The 26,928-nt window shown below is 34.3% G+C and overlaps 1 long non-coding RNA gene across 1 annotated transcript; it reads left to right on the top strand.

Annotated features, from left to right (window-relative positions):
• The first annotated feature begins 17,913 nt into the window (after positions 1-17,913).
• Positions 17,914-25,233, top strand: LOC149194912 (uncharacterized). Its single transcript, XR_016254576.1, has 2 exons — positions 17,914-18,048; positions 24,860-25,233. It is a non-coding gene; the product is annotated as an uncharacterized LOC149194912 (long non-coding RNA).
• Positions 25,234-26,928: the final 1,695 nt, after the last annotated feature.

Raw genomic sequence — 26,928 nt, 5'->3', positions numbered from 1 at the left:
TTCAGGAGCAACTTGCCACATGACTCATAGAAAAGATTTTTTTGAAGAATTTACTGACAATGTTGATGGAGCAGTATACTTTGCAGACCAATCAAAACTCAAGCCATCAGGGCTTGGCACAATTAGGCTTAAATTGCCTGGTCTTCCAGACTTTCTTCTGCATCATGTTCTATATCTCCCATAGCTGAGGAGAAACTTGTTGTCCTTGGTCCACATCCGCCAGCAAGGTCACTCCATTCATATGTTTGATGGCAAGCTTGAGGTGAGAAAAGCATCTGACCACTCACTTGTCATGATAGGGATAGAAGAAGAAAGGCTTCTCAAGCTGTAGGGTACCTCTGCTCATGCACAACATTTCTCATACAACTCTCATTATGAAGAAGGTACACTTCCATCAAGTTTATTATGGCATGCTAGATTTGGACATTTGAACTATGATAGCCTCCGCTTGTTGAAGAAAAATGGTGTTTCTGGTTTGTCTACAATTCATAGGAATCTTAAGCAATGTGATGCTTGCATTCTAGGAAAGCATAGCAAACAGTCCTTTCATGATTCACACTCCAGAGCACATAGAAAACTTGTCATTTAGATTTATGTGGTTCAATGCCTGTTCCTTCTGCAAATTGAAATAAATATATGATGAAATTTATTGATGACTACACCAGAATGTTCTGGGTTTATTTATTAAAGAACAAATCTGATGCTTTTCAAACATTCAAGAACTTTCATACATGGATTGAAAATGATGCACAATCTCATATTGGCTCTATTCGCAATGATAATGAAAAAAAATACACTTCAAACGAATTTGAAAACTATCTTCGCCAACATGGGATCAAACATCAAACAATTGTGCCTTATAATCCCCAACAGACCGATGTAGCTGAAAGAATGAATAGGATAATCTTAAATATGGTACACTCCATGTTGTTCTTGTAAAATGTAAAAATGATGTTTTGGGCTAATGCAGTTCTATGTGTTGTATATACGAAGAATAGATGTCCATCTAATGCTATCAGAAACAAGACTCCTTATGAAATGTGGTATGGGCACATTCCTTCGATAAAGCATCTTAGGGTCTTTGGTTCCACCTGTTATGCCTTGATACCAAAGGTACATAGAAAAAAAATTCATGCAAGAAGTCGTAAGTGTATCTTCCTGGCATATTCAAACACCTCCAAAGCATACCATCTCTATGATGAAGTCAACAAAAATTTTGTTGTATCTAGAGATGTAATCTTTCTTGAATCATCCAAAACTGACAATGTTGTTGCAAGGCAACTTGATCGCTTGGATAGATTCACAAATACAAAATTATTTCAAGAGTTTGATAATCAGATTCCACATCTTGAAGGGGGGATTCCTATACTAGATCAACCTATGGAATCTTCTTCTGAAGCACTCTCTCCCCCGCATGAAACTCCAACAACGGATGCTACTTTAAGTGATGTGATTGATAGAATAGGGAGAATCAATCTTGATTCAGTCCCAACTCAATTAACGAAGGAGCCTAGACCATCTGAGAAAGGTCCCCCAAAGTGGCTAACAAAGACACTTGAAAGTGTTCATCCTGATGGGGTTGGAAGAATAGGAACTAGAAATTCAAACCGGAAAAATGGAGGTAATGTAGATGACTCTGATTCACTTGTTGATATGGATGTTTCTTATGATTGTGAATTCAATTTGTCTACAAATTTTGAACCAAATTCATTCAAAGACGCTGATTCTCATGATGAATGGAAAGAAGTAATGCAAAAGGAGTATGATGCCTTGATAAAGAATGGCACTTGGAAGCTAGTTGATCCTCCATTGGGAACTAAACCAATTGGCTGCAACTGGGTCTACAAGAACAAGTATAAAGCTGATGGCTCACTTGACAAACACAAAGCTAGGCTTCTGGCAAAAGGTTTTGCATAGAAGGAAGGGGTCGATTATGAGGAAAATTTTCCCCCACAGCAAAATGGGCTACCATACGGACACTCTTTGCCCTAGCAGCTCAGAACGGTTGGAAAGTCCATCAAATGGATGTAAAAACTACTTTCTTGAATGGAGATCTAAAAGAAAATGTTTTTATGTCCCAGAATGAAGGATTTGCTATGAAAGGACATGAACATAAAGTATGCAAACTTGTGAAATCCTTGTATGGCCTCAAACAAGCACCACGAGCCTGGTATGAAAAACTAACTGAGCATCTTCTGAAACTCAATTTCAAACATTATGATCTTGATGATGCAACTTTGTTTGTCAAGAAAGTTGGAAAAACAATTTTATATCTTGTGGTATATGTAGATGATATTTTGATGACAGGGAACAATGAAAGCTACATTGCATCCATAAAGAAGGAATTGAAGAAAGGTTTTGAAATGACTAATTTGGGCTATGTTCATTACTATCTTGGTATTGAAGTAACTCAACATCCAAAGTCCATATTCTTTTCTCAAAAGAATTACATTGGGGATTTGTTTAACAGGTTTGGCATGACTGAATTCAATCCTCTGACTACTCCAATGAAACAAAACTTAAAGCTCACATCCATTGGAGGAAAATAATTTGAGGATGCAATAAAGTATAGACAACTTGTAGGAAGTCTCAACTACCTAACTACTACCAGACCAGACATTTGGTTTGCTATTGGAATCCTCTCCAGATTTATACAAAAGCCTTGTGAGAGACATTGGTCTACTGCAAAAAGAGTTCTAAAGTACTTGAAGGGAACTCAAGACTTTGGAATCAAGTATACACAGGTGGGCGACTTCAGCTTGATTGGATACTCTGATTCAGACTTCGATGGAGACAAAGAAATCAAGGTTTCTACTTCAGGTTATGCTATGAGTCTTGGATCAGGAGTTGACTTCTGGAGATCACGCAAACAATCAGTTCTAGTAGATTCCACAACAGAGGCAAAATATGTGGCAGCAGCTGAGGCAACAAAAGAAATTGTGTGGCTCAGGGAAATTCTTGAAGATTTGTATGTAAAACAAGTACAATCGACTCCACTCATGATTGACAATACCTCTGCAATAAAGTTGGCCAAGAACCCAAAGTTCCATGATCGAACAAAGCACATCAATAATAGATATCATCTGATTCGACATCATGTTGAGGCCAAAACAATCCATCTCCACCATTGTTCCACTAATGAGCAAATTGCAGACATCTTCACCAAAGCACTTGGAAGAGAAAAGCTTGAAAGATTCAGAACGATTCAGATTCAGATTTTGAATTTAACCTTTAATTTAATCATTTGCTTTAAATGGCATATTCAAATTTATTCAAAATTAGATTGCACTTGGATTAAGAGCAATGACACGCTCTATTCTATCTTTTTTATCTATTATTTTTAATGGTTTTTTTTTGTTATTATATGATAATCTATTATCAGCACACATGAGCCTTTTTTAATGCTAATATATGAACATACATGAGGAAAAGGAATAACATTTTTTAATACTAGTATATGAACATACATGGGATAATGAATACTTCTTTTTCTAGATTATATATGGATATTTGTAGCCAAGATAATTGTTTTTTGTTTTTTGTTTTTTGTTTTTTGTTTTTTTTTTTGGGTTTTCATATATATATATATATATATATATATATATATATATATATATATATATATATATATATATATATATTCTTGCATTAATTTAATTTAAATACAATGGATTATTTGTAAAAAAATAAAATTTGACATTTTTATATTTCAATATTTAAATTTCAATAATCCTAAAAACAATAAACTAAACTAATTGAAAAAATTGTATGAACAACACTTACTCAATTTGATAATTGTATCATTTTCACATTAATTTCTGAATTCAACAATCACTTCCACCAAAAAAAACAAATACCATAATTTTAAACATGGAAAAAAATGGTTTTCTCCTAAAAGCCAGAACCAAGTTGATAGAAAAAAAAAGAAAATCCTACAATGATGGAAAATGAACCAGAAATCAATGATTTCTTAACGGCAATGAAACTAAGGGATTGCTCCTAAAAGCCAAAAACAAGTTGATGGTAAAAAAAAGAAAATCTTACAATGATGAAAAATTAACCAGACTTCAATGATTTCTCACTAGCAATGAACAAAATTACAGGAAGCTCTTCTCACCCACAACGAAGATTCTCGATTGGAGTTGTCTTTAGTGCGACTTTTTGGACTTTCTGGTACCGGAATCCAGCGGAAACATTTGAGGTGAAATCTTGATTTGTGTTATTTAAACTATTTTTTTTACTATATATCGATTCAACACCATGGAAAACCCCTCGGGCACATCGATTGCACAGGATTGCCCATCAAGTTTGTGATTTCAATAAATTCATGCCGGATTTTAGAGAAATTTGACCCAAAAAACCCACCGTAAAAGCTTCTAAAAAGTCGCACTAAAGACAACTCTGTTCTCGACTTACATAGATTTATCCTAGTCCTCATCATTTCTCCTAGAAAAGAATCAAAATTACGGGAAGCTATTCTCACCCGCAGAGAAATTTGACCAGAAAAACCCACCATAAAAGCTTCTAAAAAGTCACACTAAAGACAAATCCGTTCCCAATTTACCTACATTTATCCCATTCCTTATCTTTGCTCCTGGAAAAGAATCGAAATTACTGGAAGCTATTCTCACTCGCAACGAAAATTCCGGATTTACCTACATTTATCCCAGTCTTCGTCTTTACTTCTGGAAAAGAATCTAGTAGGAAGTGACCTACTAATTCTGACTGATACAAGGTCAATAATGTTAAATGGCCATTAAATAACTACAAATAAATTTGAATACGAAGTCTTGATTAACAACAAAGCAATATGTATTACCAAAGCTTTATCCCCCGAGGAAGACATGCTTGTTGAAACTCGTAGATTCAATCCAAGTCCTAAAAGTGAAAAAAACACCCCTACATCAGACAGCTAGATCAAATATAGAGCTGACTTGGGATTAATTGGCAAAATGATACTCTGAATAAATGTAAGTCTCTACCCCCAAGCCTTGGTAATCCTCCCCGCTACCTCACACACATAATTTGATGTAGTGGCAAAAATAGTTCGGCTTGCAATGACAAAGATACATGAGAGGCCATATTGTATTTTATTGTTAGGTGGAAGATACATTAGTAGGGTTTTGTGAGTTATTAAGGTAGTTAGGGAGACAGTGAATCTAATGGTTTAAAACATTTCAATCGTCTAACATTTGATCCAATGGTGCAGATAGGGACACAATGGCAGCTAGGAGAGTTGTTTTCAAAGGGAAACACCTTACAACGTAATTATTTTCATAGTAAAATAAATTTGTATCTTAAGAGATTTGATCCCTCGATGGATATATTAATATTAGAGGTTCTTTGTATGGCATGATAATAAAATTAATATTTTCAAATATTACAACTTTGACCTGAAAATATTTATATCATTAAATATTTTAATATACCCATATCATATGGTTTTTCCCTTTAAAGGTTCATTTTACACATATTTAATTAAAATAAATATTAAACAATTTTCGGGTAGGATTTTCGATTCTTTGGGTTGAATTGTACTGTAGTTTTTTTATTTATATGGTTACTTTCATTTTTTTTGGGCCAACATTATTATTATTATTTTTTTTTTTTTTTTTTGGAGACTTGACATACTTACATATCTCCTACATACTAGGTTGTAGAATGCCCATCTCTGAGCAATAAGAAAAATATAATAAAAATGATATATTTTTAATTTTATTTTTTAATTGAACAAACAAAGTGAGAAAATACAATGTATTTTTTATTTTATTTTTTTAACTGAAAAAAGAAAGTGAGAGTATATTACTGATGTTTTATAATGATTTTATTTAAGACAAACCTAATATGTATATTCATTATGTTTTTATTAATCTATTTATTTAAACTTATTTTATTTTTGTTTTAAAATGGACACATATCAAATTAAGGTTGAACACGAAAGGAATGACACATTTACCTCATATTGGGTTGTAGAATTCATGGTTGTAGCTAGAACAATTACATTAGTAATTGACATCATTTTCCACCTTTTAAAATTAATGCCATTGATTGGCTTATAAAATGTGGAAAATGATCCCAATTTGCATATATCAACCACTTTCTTAATGTGCTTGTTCTATTTGATAGCTAATGTGCATGGGGAGGATCATTAAACTATGCTTAACAATGAAGCACCAGGGTTAAACATATTTTACCATTTTTACCATTATTGAACAAATGTTTGACCGTGTTTGACCTTGGCTGAAAATGTTTTGCTATATTAACCATGCTGACCATGCTCTCTATTGTTGACTATGCTTGATCAATCATAGTCATGCCTATCATTCACCTTCATTTACTCAGGTTGAATATAGTAAATTTATTATTGAGAAGGGCGGATTATGCTTAACAAAATGGTTGATTGTGCATGAGTGTGGTTGTCTACATTAAATTAAAGTTGTTTTTGACAAATTATAATCGACCATGGTTAATCATGATAAATTGTAATGCTTATTGTTGATTTTGGTTGAACATGGTTCATCATGTTGAGTATGGGTGAAAATTATTAACCATGTTTTGGCTATGGTTGACCATTTTTCCCATGGATCACCTTAGTTGACTATAGTTAACTATGGAAAAGTTATGTTTGACCATAGTTGTAGTTATTTAACTATAATTGAATATGATTGATTATGGTTGAATGTGAAAGATCATGTTGACCAAAGCGACCATGTTTGATGATATTTGACTAGAGAGACAATGGTTGACCATAGGTGGTCATGTAGTCTATGTTGAGCATATTTGTTCGTGGGTTGTGTTAGCACTTCGTAATTCCTCCAGCTTGAGGAGAGGAACCAAAAGGTAGCCACAAACCACTTTGAAACTGGAATCGAGCCCTTCATGTTTCAGAGAGGGATCTCTCTATCTAAATGTTCAGTCACTTAGGATTTAAGCGAGGTATTAAAATCAGAGGTATAGATTTAACAATTTTCTAGTAGGGTAGAGGGAAAATCCGTTGGACATACGGTCCTATAAAGTTGATTGCTTTTCCAATGATAGGATGAAGGGATGAGGGATATTTTGACAGGGGCAAGGTAGGTAGTCCTACTAGAATATTCAATTTTACTTCGTTGTAGAAGAGTGAGTGAAGGAATGGTGGAAATTACATATAGAGGATCTAACCTGAAGGATGAATTCTAAATTCCATTTAAGAAGAAAGAATTAACTATTTAGAAAACAATATTAGATCACTTTGACAGTGAGTTCTGAGATAAATACTTGTTTAACCAAACATGAAGATACACATTCAAACATGGAATTCCAAGAGAGAGAAATTACAACATAAGAAAGAACATCACCATTAAGAACTAACATAGAAATCCGGTAAAGTCACACCTCAATCTCTTTCATTCACTGGGAAAATATAAAAAAAAAAACAATGTGCATTGTTTCTTCTCCTAACCCTAACCAACCATTTAGACATCAAAATTACATTATAAATAGAACAAAATAATTAGTTCCCACCTCTAGGAACCAAATTCCCAAAAATAATTTATGTTCCTTCCTACTGCAATGAATATAGAATTGTTTCTCTAAAAGCTAGGAACTATTTTGACTAAACCTTACTCAAACAAATTTCATTAAATACAATGCCTAAATTGAGTTTCACAGTTCTTATATGCTTCAGGACATTAACCATGACCATAAAAAAAAAAATTACATAATATTTATACATGAATTCCATGGTCAAAGGGATGATTGTGTGGAAGCACAATGTTGGCACTGCGCTACTTCCTAGTCTAGCAAGCATGCAACACAAAAGTGCGGCAAGTTGATGGTTTATATAGCTCCAATCACTTTATGAACTGCTCAATGACTGATGCACATGGGAAATAGCCTGGACATCATGATCTTCCCCTTGAGAAACCTCTTTTCATTTTGAAATGCCTCCATATCTAAAAGCTCCACCTACAGTAAAAGCACAACGCTTGTATAAAAACACGGCGAAACCTATCCTTCATTGTTTTGACTAGTATTGAGGTCTCTGAACATGATAAACAACCTTCTGATGATTCTAACAATGTTTAAATCCATTTTCAAGTACCCACTCACCAAAAATATGCCAAAATTTCACATATTCATGAAACCCTAATGCCTTGTCAAAATGCAGCATGTTGTGTGAGCTCTCCCTTAGAAAAATATTTCATAAACTTCAGAAATCTGACTTGCTATGCTCCTAGAAGGATTTCATACAAAAAATAACCTCTAAACTTCCTTATTAAAACATCATTCAACTAGTATACTTGGACAAGAGGGCAAAATAAAAACCATTTCAATTACCTTCTTTAAGGCTGAGACTTTGGCTAGCATCCCATAGTTCCTTCCTCAAGGTGAGGCTTTGTTTGTAGATTTTTTTAAGCTACATATGCAAAGGCAGAGTCCTTTTCAACATATACTTAGCATTTGACAATGCTGGCTCACACATGTTCAAATGGTCATATATCTTTTTCCTAGCCCTTTCATCCTACTTATTAAGTTCAACAATTTCACTTTGGTATTTTTTTAACTGCATCCTCAATCTATGAAACATATGTTTCCCTTCATCCACCTCAACCTTCTTCTCTTTCTACACTACCTCTTCCTTTCGTAGCTGCAACTTTCTTATAAAGACCTGGTCACAAGAACACTTGTTGATGGAGCTTCTAACTCTTGAATATCCTTCGTTACTAACTTCTCTTTAACTTTGAATGTGGTGATAGATGGAGTTTCCTTTATCACCAGTTCAGTTTCACCAAACTTAGATATATTTTCTAAAGAAGTCATCTTCAATGCACTATTATCATGCTCTAGTTGGGTAATGAACAAGTGTGCCTTCTTCAACTTCTCTTACAGTTCTAAGATCTCTTGTCCTTTATCATCTGGAACAATATCCTCTGGTATAGTCTCTAAGACTTCAATTGAATTTTCAAGTTTTTGTTACAAAGGTAATTTCTTTGTAATGGCTCTAGTGAGTGGCTTCCTAGGAACCCCCACTACCTCACGCAAAAATTGTAACCTTTTATCCTTCCTCTTTTCTAATGAATCAACTGAAATGGAAGGCCTTTTAACTTAAATTTCTATTGGTGATTGTGTATCTCTTGCAACATATGATGGTGTGTCCTTCCTACTCCAAGGGCTATTTGGTAACTTAGTTTCCAACTTTGATGAATCTAAAAATGTTTTCCATGATTGATTTCTCTTGTTTAATTCTTCTACCACCAACAACTGGGTCAAAGAGAAATGGAAAATAACAGGTTCCACTTGGCTTTTCTTACCTTGAACTTTATCTTCCATCTTACTAAGGCTTCTGAACAAATAAAAAGGCATATTCAATGAGATTTTTCCTTTGAAATGCATCAAAAGCCTAAAATGATACAAATATATTCTCCAAAATTTTCCTTCACAAGTTAAGTATCTATGGATGGCCTTCAAAAGATTGTTGTAGGGTTCAAGCAGGGATTCTCTAGGTACAATAGCTCCAATCCCTTGTTTTTATACATTGGTTTTAAGAAATCTTTGTAGTTGGCTATGTCTAGAGGCATGCCCTTGAACCCTTATTCTCCTTGTAGAGGAATCTTTGTAGTAGTTTAAATGGTGACATCTAACATTGGAAAACTGAGCTCTCCAATATTAACATCCAACCCAGTGAAGTTCAAGGAAAAATCCTTAGTGAGTTGCACACAATAACACTGGTTCTTCTCACAAAATTTGATGCAACCAACTTGTTCAAATGCAACTCTAATTTTTGGGTATCAGTTTATCACAGTTAGGTCTTCAATCTCAAACCTAACTATGTCTCCTCTCTTGTGCTTCTTTCTATCTAGAGCTGTCATGAATTCACAACATAGATAAATCCTAGGGTGTTTTACTGCAATTTCAATGTTTTCCAAATGAGCGCAACAATTGGGTAGAAGATATGAAATTAGGGATTTAGATGAGGTATTTATGGAAATTTTAGAATGAAAAACCCTATATAGAAAACTCAGATAACAAAATTTATTTTTCAGACGCTAAGAAACATCTTTTTTTTTCTTACAAAGGAAAATTAAAAACATAGGCACAACAAATGAAGGGAAAAAAGTTTCTTGATCTTTGAGGGTAGGAGAAAAAAGATATGAGGGTCTAGACCACTTAAATGTAATGTCGGGCTTTCAAAATATGGCTGGAAAACTATGTTTTTAGTGCTTGACATAGGTGAGAAAATAAAACACAACAACTGAGGTAAAGCACAACTTATTCTTCAGGTATAGAAAATAAACACAATGAGATTATGAGTTTGGGGTTTGCAGGGTCATCAATGAATTCTCCTCAATAGGTAAGAGTGAATTTGAAAACGTGCGAGACAAATGATACAAGAAGATGAGGAATTGAAACCTGAAAATAACAATAACCACTTGGCTTGAGGAAGCGCAACGATTGTCTTTGACCGCAAATTGTCTCTAAGCATAGCTATTGTTTGTGAGTGCAACGCCTCCCCTAAACAATTTGTGTGGCGAACCCCAAGTGATGTCTAACAAGCTCTTAATGGAAGAAGGAATGAATTTCTGGTATTTTTGGATTTTAAAACAAGCCTTTGAACTCCCAAGGGGACAAAACCCAACTTTCAAGTGCAATGATTAAAATTTTGAACCTTAATCATGAAAGCGCAGCCGCTGTCAGAGGCATAGTGCATGTCTCATGTCTCATAATCATTGTACTGGTGACGATTTAATGGCACAAATAAGTTAGTGAAGAAATTTGGAGGACACCACTCCCAAATTTTGTCTTAAGTATTCAAGAGGTTATCTTGCAAGTGGCTTGGTGAATATATTAGATATTTGTTCTTTAGCAGATACGTACTCCACATTTACAATCTAATTAGCTACTTGTTCTCTAATAAAATTAAGCTTGATGGGTATATGCTTAGTTTTTGAATGAAGAACATGGTTTTTTTATATACTTAAGGTGTTGGTATTATCAAATTTAATGGGAATGGGTTCATCATATGTTATCTTCATGTCTTGAAGTGTCGTCTTCATCCATAATAATTGGGTGCAACACCCAACAACTGCTATGTATTTAGCTTCAACAATAGAAAAGTAGACAAAGGTCTACCTTTTTCTCAACCACACTACCAATTAATCTCCTAGAAAGAAAGCATCTCTGCTTCTGCTCTTTCTTTCATATATATATACAACTACATCATCTCGCATCTGTGTATGCTCAAAATAAGAAGTTATTTCCCTTTTGATACTACTGTGTATAGTCCATTTTACCTTTTAGGTATTTGAAAATTTTATTTATTGCTAACAGGTGGATTTTCTTGGGTGTTGATTGGTACCTTTATACTACACTGACAACTAGCATTATGTTTGGTCATGATGCTACTAGGTATAATATACTCCTAATAATTCATCTGTATAAATTTTAATAAAATTCAATTGATTCATCATGTTAAATTAATTTAGATCAAGTGACCATAGGCGTGTTGACAAGTGAGAATTCCTCCATTCTGAATTTCTTCAACATTAATTTTAGATACTTTCCTTGGGAGATGGAAAAGCCTTTTAGGGTTTGTGTAATTCGTTAAACAAACAAAGAATTAGAGTTCTCCAATCATAGACATTTCAGTTTAGATTTCATTTTAGTTCCAAAACCTTAGCATAATGAATATTTATTACTACCAAAAATTATATCATCAATGTAAACAACAACAACCAAAATATTCTCATAATCATATTTTGTATCTAAATTGTTATCAATTATTCCTCCATTGAAGCCTTGTTATTGTAGATACTTGTCTACTTTGGAGTACCATGCCATTAGATATTTCTTGAGTCCATATAGTACTTTTTTCAATATGCATACAAAATCAGGATTTTTCGATAGTTGAAATCCTTCAGCTTGTTCTATATACACTTCTTCAAGTTCCCTTTCAGGAATGTTGATTTCACATCCATGTGATATACTTTGAAACCCTTATGAAATGCAAAGTATAAGAAAATTTTGATTTATTTTAAACTTGATAATGGAACAACTCATTCTTCAAAGTATAATCCCTCTACCTATGTAAAAGCTTTTCATACTAATATTGGTCTATTTATGATATTATGTCCATGTTCATTTAATTTGTTCTTGAAAACCCATTTCGTACCTATGATATTTTTGTCTAATGGATTTTGAGTCAATTACACGGTCTCATTCTTTTCTATTTGGAACAATTCATCATTCATACCATATGTCTAGTTTCTATCTTTGCATGCTTCATAAAATATTTTGGGTTACACCATGGATAACATAGAAATCTATGCTTGATTTGAAGTTCTATCCAATTTTCTTCTTGTTTGGACCCCTACATCCTTTTTATGAATAATTTGAATTTTAGGATGCTTATTTTGTAGATACCTTGAAGGTGGCTTCGGATGAGTGTTTTTTGTCTCCAAACATTCTCCATTTACTAAGTTCTCAAGATATTCTTCCACCTCTTCATTGATTTTATGATCAAATGGACTAATAAAACATGCTTGTTTTCTCTTGAAAGGTAGTTTGTCATCAAATTTAACATCAATATATTCAACTATTATGTGAAACTTTTTATTGTAGCATCTATACACTTTTGCTTTTGTTGAATACCCTAAGAATTTCCTTCATCTGATCTAGCAACAAATTTACCGAGTTTTTCATCATTGTTCTTGATGTAACATCTATTGCCAAAGACTTTAAGTTGTTTTATTGATGCTATTTTTCCATGCCATTATTTTTAAGGTGTCTTATCATTAATAGGCCTAAGATGTCATTTGTTTATAATATGGATTGGTGGGTATATGGTTTCAACCCAATATCTATGTGGTATACTTCTTTCATCCATCATAGCCCTAGTCATTTGTTGCACTCTCCTATTATGCCTTTTAGATAGGTCATTCTATTGGTGTTATCTACAATTGTGTAATGTATTTTTATTCTGTTTTCATCAAAAAAATCCTCGAATTCATTTGAGGTAAATTCTATACCTTTCTTTGAGTAGATACATTTTATTCTACAACCTATTTGATTCTCTACCAATGATTTGAAATTTTTAAATTTCTCAAATGCTTTTGATTTCTCTCTTTGGAAAGATACATGTGTTAGTCTAGTATAATGATTAACATAAAATAATGCTCACCTCTAGGTCCCTCCACACACAGATCCATATGTACAAGTTGTACTCGCTTGTTGGTGGACAAGTGTTCTTTTGTTTTGAATGGTACTTGAGTTTTCTTACCCATTTTTTATGATTTGCATATAGGTTATTCAATTTTGGTATTTTAGGCATGTCTCTTACTTCTTCATTTTAATTGAGATTTATGATATGGTAAAAATTAAAATGCCCTAGCCTTCTATTCAATAGTTATCATTCATATAGCTTTCTTAATTGAGATTCCACATTTTCTTCCTTGAGAATGTAAACATTATTTGAGGTTTAGACTACCATAGCCACAACTTTTCCCATGGTATATAATTTTATTTCACAATATTGAGACTGAAAAGTGACATTGTATCCTCTGTCATGCATTTGACTTATGCTCAATAAGTTGTGTTTAATTCCTTCTACAAATATAACATCTTGTGCATTTCCTTTTCCATTATTGTGCCTTTGGCCATTATCTTTCTTGAAAATTCATTACCATAGGTAATGTTCCCTGATTTATTTTCATTAATTGATAAAAACTTACCTTTATCACTAGTCAAATGCCTAAAGAAACTATTGTCTACATACTAGTAGGTGTTTTTGTTATGAGAAAATAAGACAAGGCCACATTTTTCTTACTTCTCTTCTCTCTTATTTTTCAACAATTTGGGTTCTTCTATCATTTTTTTTACCTTGAGATAGTGGTATAACTTTTTTGGTTCTACATTCATTTGAAGTATTTCCATAGTTATGACAATTGAAGCATTTGGTGACATCAAATATGAGGGAAAATGAATTGGTGTGTGTACTTTTATCTCTACTTGAATTTACAAATATGTCATTTCATTACTTGATTTTTTTCTTGTTTTCTTCTAATATATGCTCGAGAATTGACAACCTTGTGACTCAATTCGTTTCATAAATAATAGTAACCATATAAGAAATTTATGTTCCTAGGAATAGTTGGTCCTTGTGAGTATGATCTCCTAGGAACATAATAATTGTGATTTTGGAAGAAAGTAGGGCTTTTGATGATTAATTTCCTTACTATAGAAATTTCTTGTTTTTTGTTGAGTAGTATTGTTGCTTTACTGTTGTTGAGTTGTATTTTTTCCTTACTAGTACTGACTTGTATTTTTTTCATGTTGTTGTTGAGTGATTCTATCAATTTTCTTATATTTTAACTATTGATTGTTGCCATTACTTTAGGTTTAGTTGTTGTTACTCTCTTTGAGTTATTTTTATCCTCGGATTTTCTTCTTCCTAGTTTTTCCTTCATTACCCAAACTAATTTTCATGAGAGGATATCTTTGAGCCTTAATAATTCCATCCAAATTCTTAGACCCTTTAGTGTGATTTAGATTATATTTAGTTCAGCTTGAGTTTTTTCTAACTTCTTTTTGAGAGAGACTACGTCATCTTCCAATTTTTCACATTATTTTCTTTTTTCTTCTAGTTGTTATAATAAAATGTCTTCAAACTCCTTATCTTCTTCCAATTCAACCTTTAACTTAAGAATTTTCTCATAATTTTGTTCTTCTTTAACATATTTAATCAATATTTCCTTTGGTTTCTTATTTTTTTCTTAAGCTTGTTAATTTCATCTAAAGCACTGATTAGTTTTGCTTCTAGATAAACTACACCCTCTTGTTCTTCACTTGTCACATTCATTATGTTCTTCATTTTGAGATTCTAGGGCCATGATCATAAATTCATTGATTCCTTCTTCATCAAAAGATTCAATTGTGTATTCAATGGAGCTCCTACCTTCTTGAGTATAAACTATTTTCTTTTTAAATCTTCTCTCATTCTTCACTCTCCTATATTTGTTATTTTCTTTAAATTTCGAGTGTTTGTCTTCTGTTTCGAATATTCATTTTGAAGCATAATGTCCTACTTTTCCACAACTGAATAATTTGAAAGGAAGTTTACCTTTGTACTTACTAGTTCCTTTTTTTCAGTGTTCTTAAACATTTGGCTTCTTCTTCATCCAAAACTATTGAACATTCTAAGCATTTTGAGGACATTATGTTTTCTTTAAATGTTAATTCTCTTGATGTTCATTTTCTTTTTGTGTTTCTCATATCATATGCTATTAGTAACCCAAGAAATCGATCCATTGTTAGAGTTTCCATGTTAGACATTTCTTTAATAGATAATAATTTAGGATGAAAATTAGTGTGAAAAGACCTCAACACTTTTCGAACTATTGTATATTACTTAATGGTTTCATCATTACCCCTCATAGCATTTACTATTTCATCAACTTGAAGAAATAATTTTGATATATCTTCATCATCATTCATTTTCAATGACTGAAACTGCATTCTAAGCCATTTTCACTTTACCATCACCTTTGTCAATGTTTCTTAACTTATCCCACATTTCCTTTGAAGTCATACAATGCATTACTTTTACAAATTATGGTTTAGCTAACCCACTAAGGATAGCATTCATAACTTTGGTGTTTAAACAAAATTCAAGTTTATCATCTTTATTAACAATGACAGTTGTTTTTTCATAACGATGCTCTATTGAGCCCAAATCTTATACTCCAAGGGACATCAGATATGTGCTAATTATAAATTTCCGAAAGGTATAGTTAGTTCCATTAAACATAGGAGATTTGTTTGCAGAACATCCTTCCTTACTGGCCATATTTATAGATTAGATCTTCCTTCCAACTATTAGACAAATGTTGAACAAACTGGATCTTATACTAATTGTTGGAAACTAAGAAAATAATAAGAGGGTGGATGGATTAATATTTTAAATCTTTTAACAATATTTAGACAATTTTAACAATGAGCAGAGTTATTTAAATATTCAACAATCACCATGAAGTCAATGGACAAGAATACCATCATCATCACACACACAAACACCACATAGAGACACCATATATATAGGGAGATTCATAAAAGGAGAAAATCACCAATATTTGTTTTCATTTAATTCTAAGTACTAACTTATTTTTACATCATATTATATAGGAACCAACTTAGGGAAAGCTACAACCACTTTTTTCTTTCCAAGTACCTAGTATTCATAGGCACTAACATGATGACTTTTCAGGAACTTACCTGAAAGAGACTTAATTCTCTTGATAAAAGATACCAAAATTTATTCTTAATGACTTACCTAATCTTCTCTTTGTTGTACCTTTTAAGTTACTAATTCTCTACTCTACTTTCTGCAACTAATTCTCACATAACAACCTTTTATCCCATAGTTCTTTGTATGCTTCAAATATTTTTTGTTTAGTTGGTTTTAACTTTTTTTTGCTTATCAATTCTCCCACTTTCTCTATTGTACTATTAATTTTATCAAAACTAATGCCAAAGTATTTTCTTTTACAATTCAATTTACATATTTGTGTATATTTATTTCGAGTCAAGACTATCGAAATTCCGCCCATTGAGTTTCGATGGTATCTCTTCAAACAAGCGAGCCTGTTGTACGAGAATCATATCAAAATGAAATCTGGGAAAGAAAGGTAAAGTTCTCCGTCCAGTTCATGCCTCCACATCAGCATCCATTAAACTTTGTCCATAATGAAGATGCTGCACGAAATTATAATATCTCACATTGGCAGTAGAAAGGGACAAGAGCTAACGGATATATTATTGGACATTAAATGCCCGGCTACATGTGTTCTCGATAGCTGTTTAACACATGCGTGCTTATTTTTTATTTGGCTACATGTGTTCTCGATAGCTGTTTAACACATGCGTGCTTATTTTTTATTTATCTATCACCCCCCGCATTTGTGTTAAACAATTATCGGAGAACATATAGTCGAGCATGTGCTTAGTTTTTATTTATCTATCACCCCGCGCATCTGTGTTAAACAACTATCGGAAAACATGTAGCGGGGCATTTATTGGGCAATAGTATGCCCGTTGGCAATGCCAAAGTCAACCCCATTGAAACATAAATGCAGCCTGACATGCAAGGGATATAGCATGCAAGGGATATAGCAGTTCTCTTGTATTTATGTTTCAATGGGGTTGGAAATAGGAATTGCCCCATGCCCGTTAGCTCTTGCCGGTAGAACGGTACCACAGACAGCGTTCTCGTGATGAGAGATATATGTACTACTGTAATTGTGTGGGAATCTGACCCCATATGTCAGATGGAGTTCACGAGAGCTCTCCGTAAAAGTTTCTCTGTGTAATCACTTTAGGTTTGTCGGTCGACTGGCCCTAATATTTGTACAAGTGGTCATACTCCCACTTCAAAAAGAGATTCTCTTTATGTCATATATCAGTCCTTAGTCGGTTACTTTCGGCGCCGAAAGATGAATTTGGCCCCATCCAAATGTGCGGATGTGTCTTCGTGACTAACCCGAAAGCAAATGGATGGACAGCTGGAAGATTCTTTTGGCTTGGTGCGGAAGTCACCCGATTGTAATAAATATAGGTTGAGAGGTCTTCATTCGGCATTCGGTCGACGAGAAGAAGAGTGTAGTGTCTAGAGTCGAGATAATCTTCCTGCTCTGCGTCTGCAGTCGAAAGACTGCTCTGCTTGCAACACGAAGAAAGTTCTCAAGCTTGTAAATTCCGCATTTTGTAATAAAATTGCTTCAGCATTCTCTGAGTTTCTCAAGCTTGTAAATTCCGCATTTTGTAATAAAATTGCTTCAGCATTCTCTGAGTTTGGCTTGTTGGTAGTTTTTGTGAATGATCTCTGTATATGCTTTCCTGATAAATCGTGAGTAACCTTCCCTTGCTGGTGTACCGATCCAGGCCCTATTGTCTGTTGAAGGTGAAAGTCCGTGTTGGCGGGTGTTGGCGTTGAAGGACAGGAGTAGCCGAGGACGTAGCAGGTGGTCGTTGGAAGCTGCATCTGGGGAGCTCGTGAGCGCTACCAGCTTTATCTGAGTAATATACAGATACCCTTCGTAAATGGTATCAGAGCCAGAAAAATAGATTTCTTGAGCAGTTATTCTCTCTGCATCCTAATCTCTTGAGTTCTTTCTCTCATTCCTTTCTAAGGTCGAGCCCTCTGTAAGGCAGATAGCCTTCACTGAGTCTTAGCTTCGGCTCTGCTCATTGTGATAAAAGCTTACAGTCGTCTGTCTCGATACAGAAATGTATTCTTCTTCTGCATCAGCATGGAAATTGCCAAAAGTGTCTCCGTCTGATGTTTATGCTGGTATTTCTCGATTTCACTTTCGGGCACTTAGTCGAATAAAGATTCAAGAAAGATCTATTCCGACTAAGCTCAATTTAAATGCTATGATCCCTCTGCTAGAACCTGAACATATCCAAGCTGCTCTTAAGTCAGGTTATAAATTTGTCCATCTTGGAATGGTTCGAGTCGGGATTAATGCCCGTCATAGAAAGGGCCCAAAAACTTCTGTTTTCTCAGCTTTGTTAGATAAGAGATGGCTTTCCTTTGCTCAAGCCTTAATAGGAGGTGTTAAGACTACTTTGTCAGAAGGACCTGTACAGTATGATGTTTTTCCAAATTTTTCAGTTGCCTTAGATGATCCCCATATATTAGAATGTCTGACATTAGGCGTCCAGACCCAAGGGTATGAAGGTTTTCTGTCAGAAGCAAAAAATTTGACTATCTCCTATATTACCTGTGTGAGATTTTATAATACTACTATACCTGCTGTCTTACATAGCCGTGATTCTTACTCTGGAACCGTAACACTCATCCAATATGACTCTGCCTGCAATCCAGTTGCATCTGTTTCTGTTTCTAGAGGAGAGTTAAGTCCTCCTGATGATTGGGTCACGAACTGAAAAAAACCTGCCAAAAGGCCAGTTGCTCTTGCCCAACCCATTATCACAGAAACTGATGGCCCAGTCATAATCAGATTCCCCGGAGTTCAGCCAGCTTAGCAGCGTGGTGGGAGTAGTAGAAGCATTCAGTCTCCTGTACAAAATACAGTTTATCCTTCTTATCAGATAGATCCACAGCTTTCTGCTCATTTCAGACAAAACCCTGTACAGTCTCCAGTTTTGTCTCCTCTTCCATCAGGAACAATCCCTGTCCATGAAGAGAGAATTCAATTACCTGCACAAACCAGACAATGCAGCCATCCAGATTGTTCACCTGATGAATGTAAAAATAATTTCCACTCCTTTCATGTCATTGAAGTATTCATAGACCTACAGACCTCTGTTCCCCAAGCCAATCAATATCCAAAACAGAGACCTGGCCTAGGTCCCCATGATGCTTATGAAGTCCCTTTACAGAGACTTGTAGCAAATAGTGAGCTCTGCCTGCAACAGAACAATTGACAATGGCACAAATGCAGCAGGTTGAAATATTCAAAAGAGGGCTTGCTCCCTTCAATAAAAAGGATCTTCAAATCCTTCCATTATTTTTATGGGACACAAAGACTTATCCTCTCAAAGACAAATACAGGGAGGAACATACAATAGAACAAAGAGAAGAGATCTCTGCACAATTGGTAAAGTGGATGGAAAATAAAAATTGCTGGATATCATTATATGAATGGTATTATAGTTATCAATTAGATGGTCTGCCTATTGAATTGAAACCTGCAGAGTTTTCAGAAAAATTAGTATCCATGGTTTCCAAACCAAACGAAAGGACTAGATCTGAGCTAGCCCAACAACTAGGATATCCTACTCCAGCAAAGTCACAAGCTATCCTAGTACAAATGATGGATACTGAAGAGCCTGAACCTAAAAAGATATACAAATGGTATACTGTCACAGGTCGGGTAATAGAAACAGAGAATGATATCCCACCTTGGGATGACCTGGTTATTACCAAAGATAACCAGAAGTATAATATGATGCCCCTGCATTCAGATGCTGATACGCTGGCTGATAGAAATTCAGTAGCTAGTACAAATTGGACAAATGTCTGTCTTCATAAGAGCCACAAAATCTTGGATAAAAAGATCAGCATAATAGGCAAAGAACAAAGAGAATTGACTAAAAAATATTTAGTCAACATAGATACAAATACTACCCTTTTGTCTCAAAAGATGGATAGACAGTTTGGCCTATTAGTAAAAGAGTTCCAGGATACAGGGAAAAAACTAGAAAGAGAAATAATAGACCTAAATCTGCATGATGTTTCAGATAATGTTGATGCAATAGGAAATGCATTAGCAGAATTAAAACTTGAGCATACAGGGACTGCAGATAAGATTGATTATCTTGAAAGGTCTAAAAGGCTTTCTTCACAACAGAAGAAAGAACAAGCAGAAAAAATGAAGAAAGAACAAGCAGAAAAAATGAAGGCAGAAAAAGAAAAGATGTTCCGGCCTCTCCTTATCCTTGTACAAACCGGAAAGTAGATTAAAGTTTGGCCCTGTAAATATTGAATCTACAACTGATATTCCTATAGTAGATGTACCTACTAGATTTGAGTTATGGGAAGAAAACAGAACAACTGTTATCTGATCCATTTTCTTCAATTAGATTTTCATTACCAAATAAAGCAATAACTTCTACATCTGAATATAATCCTTCTCCTATAGAAACAATTTATTATGAGCCTGAGGATGATGGAGCTTTTGATTTGAATGTTTTGCATCCTGCATCAGATTCTGAAAGTTTACATGCAAACATTCCTGAAGACTACCAAGGTAGTTGGAAAACAGCTCCTGATATTTCCCATGGTGCAATCTTGTATCCTCAGAAAGAATGGTCTGCTGGTTCTATAGTCAGTTGGAGTATTGATAATAAGAATCCGTCAGAAATTCAGATGATGTTGGAACAAATGGTTACATGTTACAAAACATACATATGTTGCTGCTAATTCTGCACCTGTTGATTCTGTAAATATGCTCATTATTGGTTTTGAAGGTAGGTTAAAACAGTGGATTGCATTACTTCAGCAGAAAGATAAAGATTTAATTTCTGAATGGGCAAAAACCGTTGTCTTAAACGATCAAGGTCAGCCACAGCTTTTAGCTGACGGCAGTGTGGAAAACAGTTACATAGGTAAACTCATCTCTGCTATTTCTCACGAGTTTATCGAGCAACATATAGACACCACACAAATACAGACTATGGCTTTGACACAGATGAGGTTAAAATGCCCTAGCTTTCTATTCAATAGTTATCATTCATATAGCTTTCTTAATTGAGATTCCCCATTTTCTTCCTTCAGAATGTAAATATTATTCGAGGTTTAGACTACCATAGCCACAACTTTTCCCATGGTATATAATTTTATTTCACAATATTGAGACTGAAAAGTGACATTGTATCCTCTGTCACGCATTTGACTTATGCTCAATAAGTTGTGTTTAAGTCCTTCTACAAATATAACATCTTGTGCATTTCCTTTTCCATTATTGTGCCTTTGGCCATTATCTTGCCTGAATTCATTACCAAAGGTAATGTTCCCTGATTTATTTTCATTAATTGATAAAAACTTACCTTTATCACTAGTCATATGCCTAAACAAACTGTTGTCTACATACTAGTAGGTATTTTTATTACGAGAAAATAAGACAAGGCCACATTTTTCTTACTTCTCTTCCCTCTTATTTTTCAACAATTTGGGTTCCTTCTATCATTTTTTTACCTTGAGATAGTGGTATAATTTTTTTGGTTCTACATTCATTTGAAGTATTTCCATAGTTATGACCATTGAAGCATTTTGGTGACATCAAATATGAGGGAAAATGAATTGTTGTGTACTCTTTTCTCTACTTGAATTTACAAATATGTCATCTCATTACTTGATTTTTTTTCTTGTTTTCTTCTATTATATGCTCGAGAATTGACAACCTTGTGACTCAATTCGTTTCATAAATAATAGTAACCATATAAGAAATTTATGTTCCTAGGAATAGTTGGTCCTTGTGAGTATGATCTCCTAGGAACATAATAATTGTGATTTTGGAAGAAAGTAGGGCTTTTGATGATTAATTTCCTTATTATAGAAATTTCTTGTTTTCTGTTGAGTAGTATTGTTGCTTTACTGTTGTTGAGTTGTATTTTTTCCTTACTAGTACTGACTTGTGTTTTTGTCATGTTGTTGTTGAGTGATTCTATCAAGTTTCTTATATTTTAACTATTGATTGTTGCCATTACTTTAGGTTCAGTTGTTGTTACTCTCTTTGAGTTATTTTTATCCTCGGATTTTCGTCTTCCTAGTTTCTCCTTCATTACCCAAACTAATTTTTATGAGAGGATATCTTTGAGCATTAATAATTCCATCCAAATTCTTAGACCCTTTAGTGTGATTTAGATTATATTTAGTTCAGCTTGAGTTTTTTCTAACTTCTTTTTGAGAGAGACCACGTCATCTTCCAATTTTTCACATTATTTTCTTTTTTCTTCTAGTTGTTATAATAAAATGTCTTCAAACTCCTTATCTTCTTCCAATTCAACCTTTAACTTAAGAGTTTTCTCATAATTTTGTTCTTCTTTAACATATTTAATCAATATTTCCTTTGGTTTCTTATTTTTTTCTCAAGCTTGTTAATTTCATCTAAAGCACTGATTAGTTTTGCTTCTAGATAAACTACACCCTCTTGTTCTTCACTTGTCACATTCATTATGTTCTTCATTTTGAGATTCTAGGGCCATGATCATAAATTCATTGATTCCTTCTTCATCAAAAGATTCAATTGTGTATTCAACGGAGCTCCTACCTTCTTGAGTATAAACTATTTTCTTTTTAACTCCTCTCGTTCTTCACTCTCCTATATTTGTTATTTTCTTTAAATTTCGAGTGTTTGTCTTCTGTTTTGAATATTCATTTTGAAGCATAATGTCCTACTTACTAGTTCCTTTTTTCAGTGTTCTTAAACATTTGGCTTCTTCTTCATCCAAAACTATTGAACATTCTAAGCATTTTGAGGATATTATGTTTTCTTTAAATGTTAATTCTCTTGATGTTCATTTTCTTTTTGTGTTTCTCATATCATATGCTATTAGTGACCCAAGAAATCGATCCATTGTTAGAGTTTCAAAAGATTCAATTGTGTATTCAACGGAGCTCCTACCTTCTTGAGTATAAACTATTTTCTTTTTAACTCTTCTCTCGTTCTTCACTCCCCTATATTTGTTATTTTCTTTAAATTTCGAGTGTTTGTCTTCTATTTCAAATATTCATTTTGAAGCATAATGTCCTACTTACTAGTTCCTTTTTTCAGTGTTCTTAAACATTTGGCTTCTTCTTCATCCAAAACTATTGAACATTCTAAGCATTTTGAGGATATTATGTTTTCTTTAAATGTTAATTCTCTTGATGTTCATTTTCTTTTTGTGTTTCTCATATCATATGCTATTAGTGACCCAAGAAATCGATCCATTGTTAGAGTTTCCATGTTAGACATTTCTTTAATAGATAATAATTTAGGATGAAAATTAGTGTGAAGAGACCTCAACACTTTTGAACTATTGTATATTACTTAATGGTTTCATCATTTTTTTTTTTCTAGGTTAAGACTAAACTAAGTACCCACAGGGAATTGAACCAGTGACCTATCGCAAGGAGTGCCTTAACAGCGCACCCATTCACCGTCAATCCAAAGCCCCGTGGGCCTTAATGGTTTCATCATTACCCCTCATAGCATTTACTATTTCATCAACTTGAAGAAATAATTTTGATATATCTTCATCATCATTCATTTTCAACGACTCAAACTACATTTTAAGCCATTTTCACTTGACTGTCACCTTTGTCAATGTTTCTTAACTTATCCCACATTTCCTTTGAAGTCTTACAATGCATTACTTTTACAAATTATGGTTCAGCTAACCCACTAAGGATAGCATTCATAACTTTGGTGTTTAAACAAAATTCAAGTTTATCATCTTTATTAACAATGACAGTTGTTTTTTCATAACGATGCTCTATTGAACCCAAATCTTATACTCCAAGGGACATTAGATATGTGCTCATTATAAATTTCTGAAAGGTATAGTTAGTTCCATTAAACATAGGGAGATTTGTTTGCAGAACATCCTTCCTTACTTGCCATATTTATAGATTAGATCTTCCTTCCAACTATTAGACAAATGTTGAACGAACTGGATCTTATACTAATTGTTGGAAACTAAGAAAATAATAAGAGGGTGGATGGATTAATATTTTAAATCTTCTAACAATATTTAGACAATTTTAACAACGAGCAAAGTTATTTAAATATTCAACAATGATCATGAAGTCAATGGACAAGAATACCATCATCATCACACACACAAACACCACATAGAGACACCATATATACAGGGAGATTCATAAAAAGAGAAAATCACTGATATTTTTGTTTTCATTTAATTCTAAGTACTAACTTATTTTTACATCATATTATATAGGAACCAACTTAGGGGAAGCTACAGCCACTTTTTTCTTTCCAAGCACTCACTATTCATAGGCACTAACATGATGGCTTTTCAGGAACTTACCTGAAGGAGACTTAATTCTCTTGATAAAAGATATCAAAATTTATTCTTGATGAATTACCTAATCTTCTCTTTGTTGTACCTTTTAAGTTACTCATCCTCTGTACTCTCCTTTCTGCAACTAATTCTCACATAACAACCTTTTATCCCATAGTTCTTTGTATGCTTCAAATATTTTTTGTTTAGTTGATTTTAACAACTCTCCCACTTTCTCTATTGTACTATTAATTTTATCAAAACTAATGCCAAAGTATTTTATTTTACAATTCAATTTACATATTTGTGTATATTTTGTTACATATTTTTACATCCTCATACATTGCGAGTCAAGAGTATCTAAATTCCGCCCATTGAGTTTCACTGGTATCTCTTCAAACAAGCGAGCCTGTCGTACGAGAATCATATCAAAGTGAAATCTGGGAAAGAAAGGTAAAGTTCTCCGTCCAGTTCATGCCTCCAGATCAGCGTCCATTAAACTTTGTCCATAATGAAGATGCTGCACGAAATTATAATACCTCACATTGGCAGGTAGAACGGTACCACAGACAGCTTTCTCGTGATGAGAGATATATGTACCACTGTAATTGTGTGGGAATCTGACCCCATATGTTAGATGGAGTTCACGAGAGCTCTCCGTAGAAGTTTCTCTGTGTAATCACTTCAAGTTTGTCGGCCGACTGGCCCTAATATTTGTACAAGTGGTCATACTCCCACTTCAAAAAGAGATTCTCTTTATGTCATATATCAGTGCTTGGTTACTTTCGGCGCCGAAAGATGAATTTGGCCCCATCCAAATGTGCGGATGTGTCTCCGTGACTTACGCTAAACCAAATGGATGGACAGCTGGAAGATTCCTTTGGCTTGGCGCAGAAGTCACCCGATTGTAATAAATATAGGTTGAGAGGTTTTCACTCGGCATTCGGTCGAGGAGACGAAGAGTCTAGTGTCTAGAGTCGAGATAATCTTCCTGCTCTGCATTTGTCAGTCGAAAGACTGATCTGCTTGCAACACGAAGAAAGTTCTTAAGCTTGTGAATTCCGCATTTTGTAATAAAATTGCTTCAGCATTCTCTGAGTTTGGCTTGTTGGTAATTTTGTGAATGATCTATGTATATGCTTTGCTGATAAACCGTGAGTAGCCTTCCCTTGCTGGTGTACCGATCCAGGCGCTATTGTCTGTTGAAGGTGAAAGTCCGTGTTGCCAGGTGTTGGCGTTGAAGGACAGGAGTAGTCGAGGACGTAGCAGGGGGCCGTTGGAAGTTGCATCTGGGGAGCTCGTGAGCGCTACCAGCGTTATCTGAGTAATATACAAAGACCCTTCCTAAATGGTATCAGAGCCAGAAAAAGAGATTTCTTGAGCAGTGATTCTCTCTGCATCCTAATCTCTTGAGTTCTTTCTTTCATTCTTTTCTAAGCTCGAGCCCTCTGTAAGCCAGATAACCTTCACTGAGTTTTAGCTTCGGCTCTGCTCACTGTGATAAAAGCTTACAGTGGTCTATCTCGATACAGAAATGGATTCTTCTTCTGCATCATCATCTTCCATGTGTAAAGGCCAATTTGGTTCAAAGCATTTTGAGGAATTAGGCAGTGAAGAAACTCTTAGATCTGGTTTAAAACAATTATGCATGCAACCTTATAAAGAATTAAACTCTGCATGCTTAAATATAGAAGAAACTAATCCTAGAGTAGCATGGAAATTGCCAGAAGTGTCTCCGTCTGATGTTTACGCTGGTATTTCTCAATTTAAGTTTCGACCACTTAGTCAAATAAAGATTAAAGAAAGATCTATTCGGACTAAGCTCAATTTAAATGCTATGATGACAATCCCTCTGCTAAAACCTAAACATATCCAAGCTACTCTTAAGTCTGGTTATAAATATGTCCATCTTGGAATGGTTCGAGTCGGGATTAATGCCTGTCATATGAAGGGCCAAAAAACTTTTGTTTTCTCAGCGTTGTTAGATAATAGATGGGTTTCCTTTACTCAAGCCTAAATGGGAGGTGTTGAGACTACTTTGTCAGAAGGATTCAGTTGCCTTAGATGATCCCCATATATTAAAATGTCTGACATTAGGCGTCCAGACCCAAGGGTATGAAGGTTTTCTGTCAGAAGCAAAAAATTTGACTATCTTCTATATTACCTGTGTGAGATTTTATAATACTATGCCTGCTGTCTTACATAGCCTTGAGTCTGACTCTGGAGTTGTAACACTCATCCAATATGACTCTACCTGCAATCCAGTTGCACCTGCTTCTGTTTCTATAAGAGACTTAAGTCCTCCTAATGATTGGGTCACGAACTGGAAAAAACCTGCCAAAAGGCCAGTTTCTCTTGCCCAATCCATTATGACAGAAACTGATGACGAAGTCATAACTAGATTCCCCAGAGTTCAGTCAGCTT

Source organism: Pinus tabuliformis, chromosome 2_2 (assembly GCF_031772625.1).
Source record: "Pinus tabuliformis cultivar Carrire ecotype Pingquan chromosome 2_2, CPIR1, whole genome shotgun sequence".
Classification (NCBI taxonomy): Eukaryota; Viridiplantae; Streptophyta; class Pinopsida; order Pinales; family Pinaceae; genus Pinus; species Pinus tabuliformis.
The sequence above is the reverse complement of the archived record's forward strand: the minus strand, read 5'-3'. Positions and strand labels throughout refer to the sequence as shown.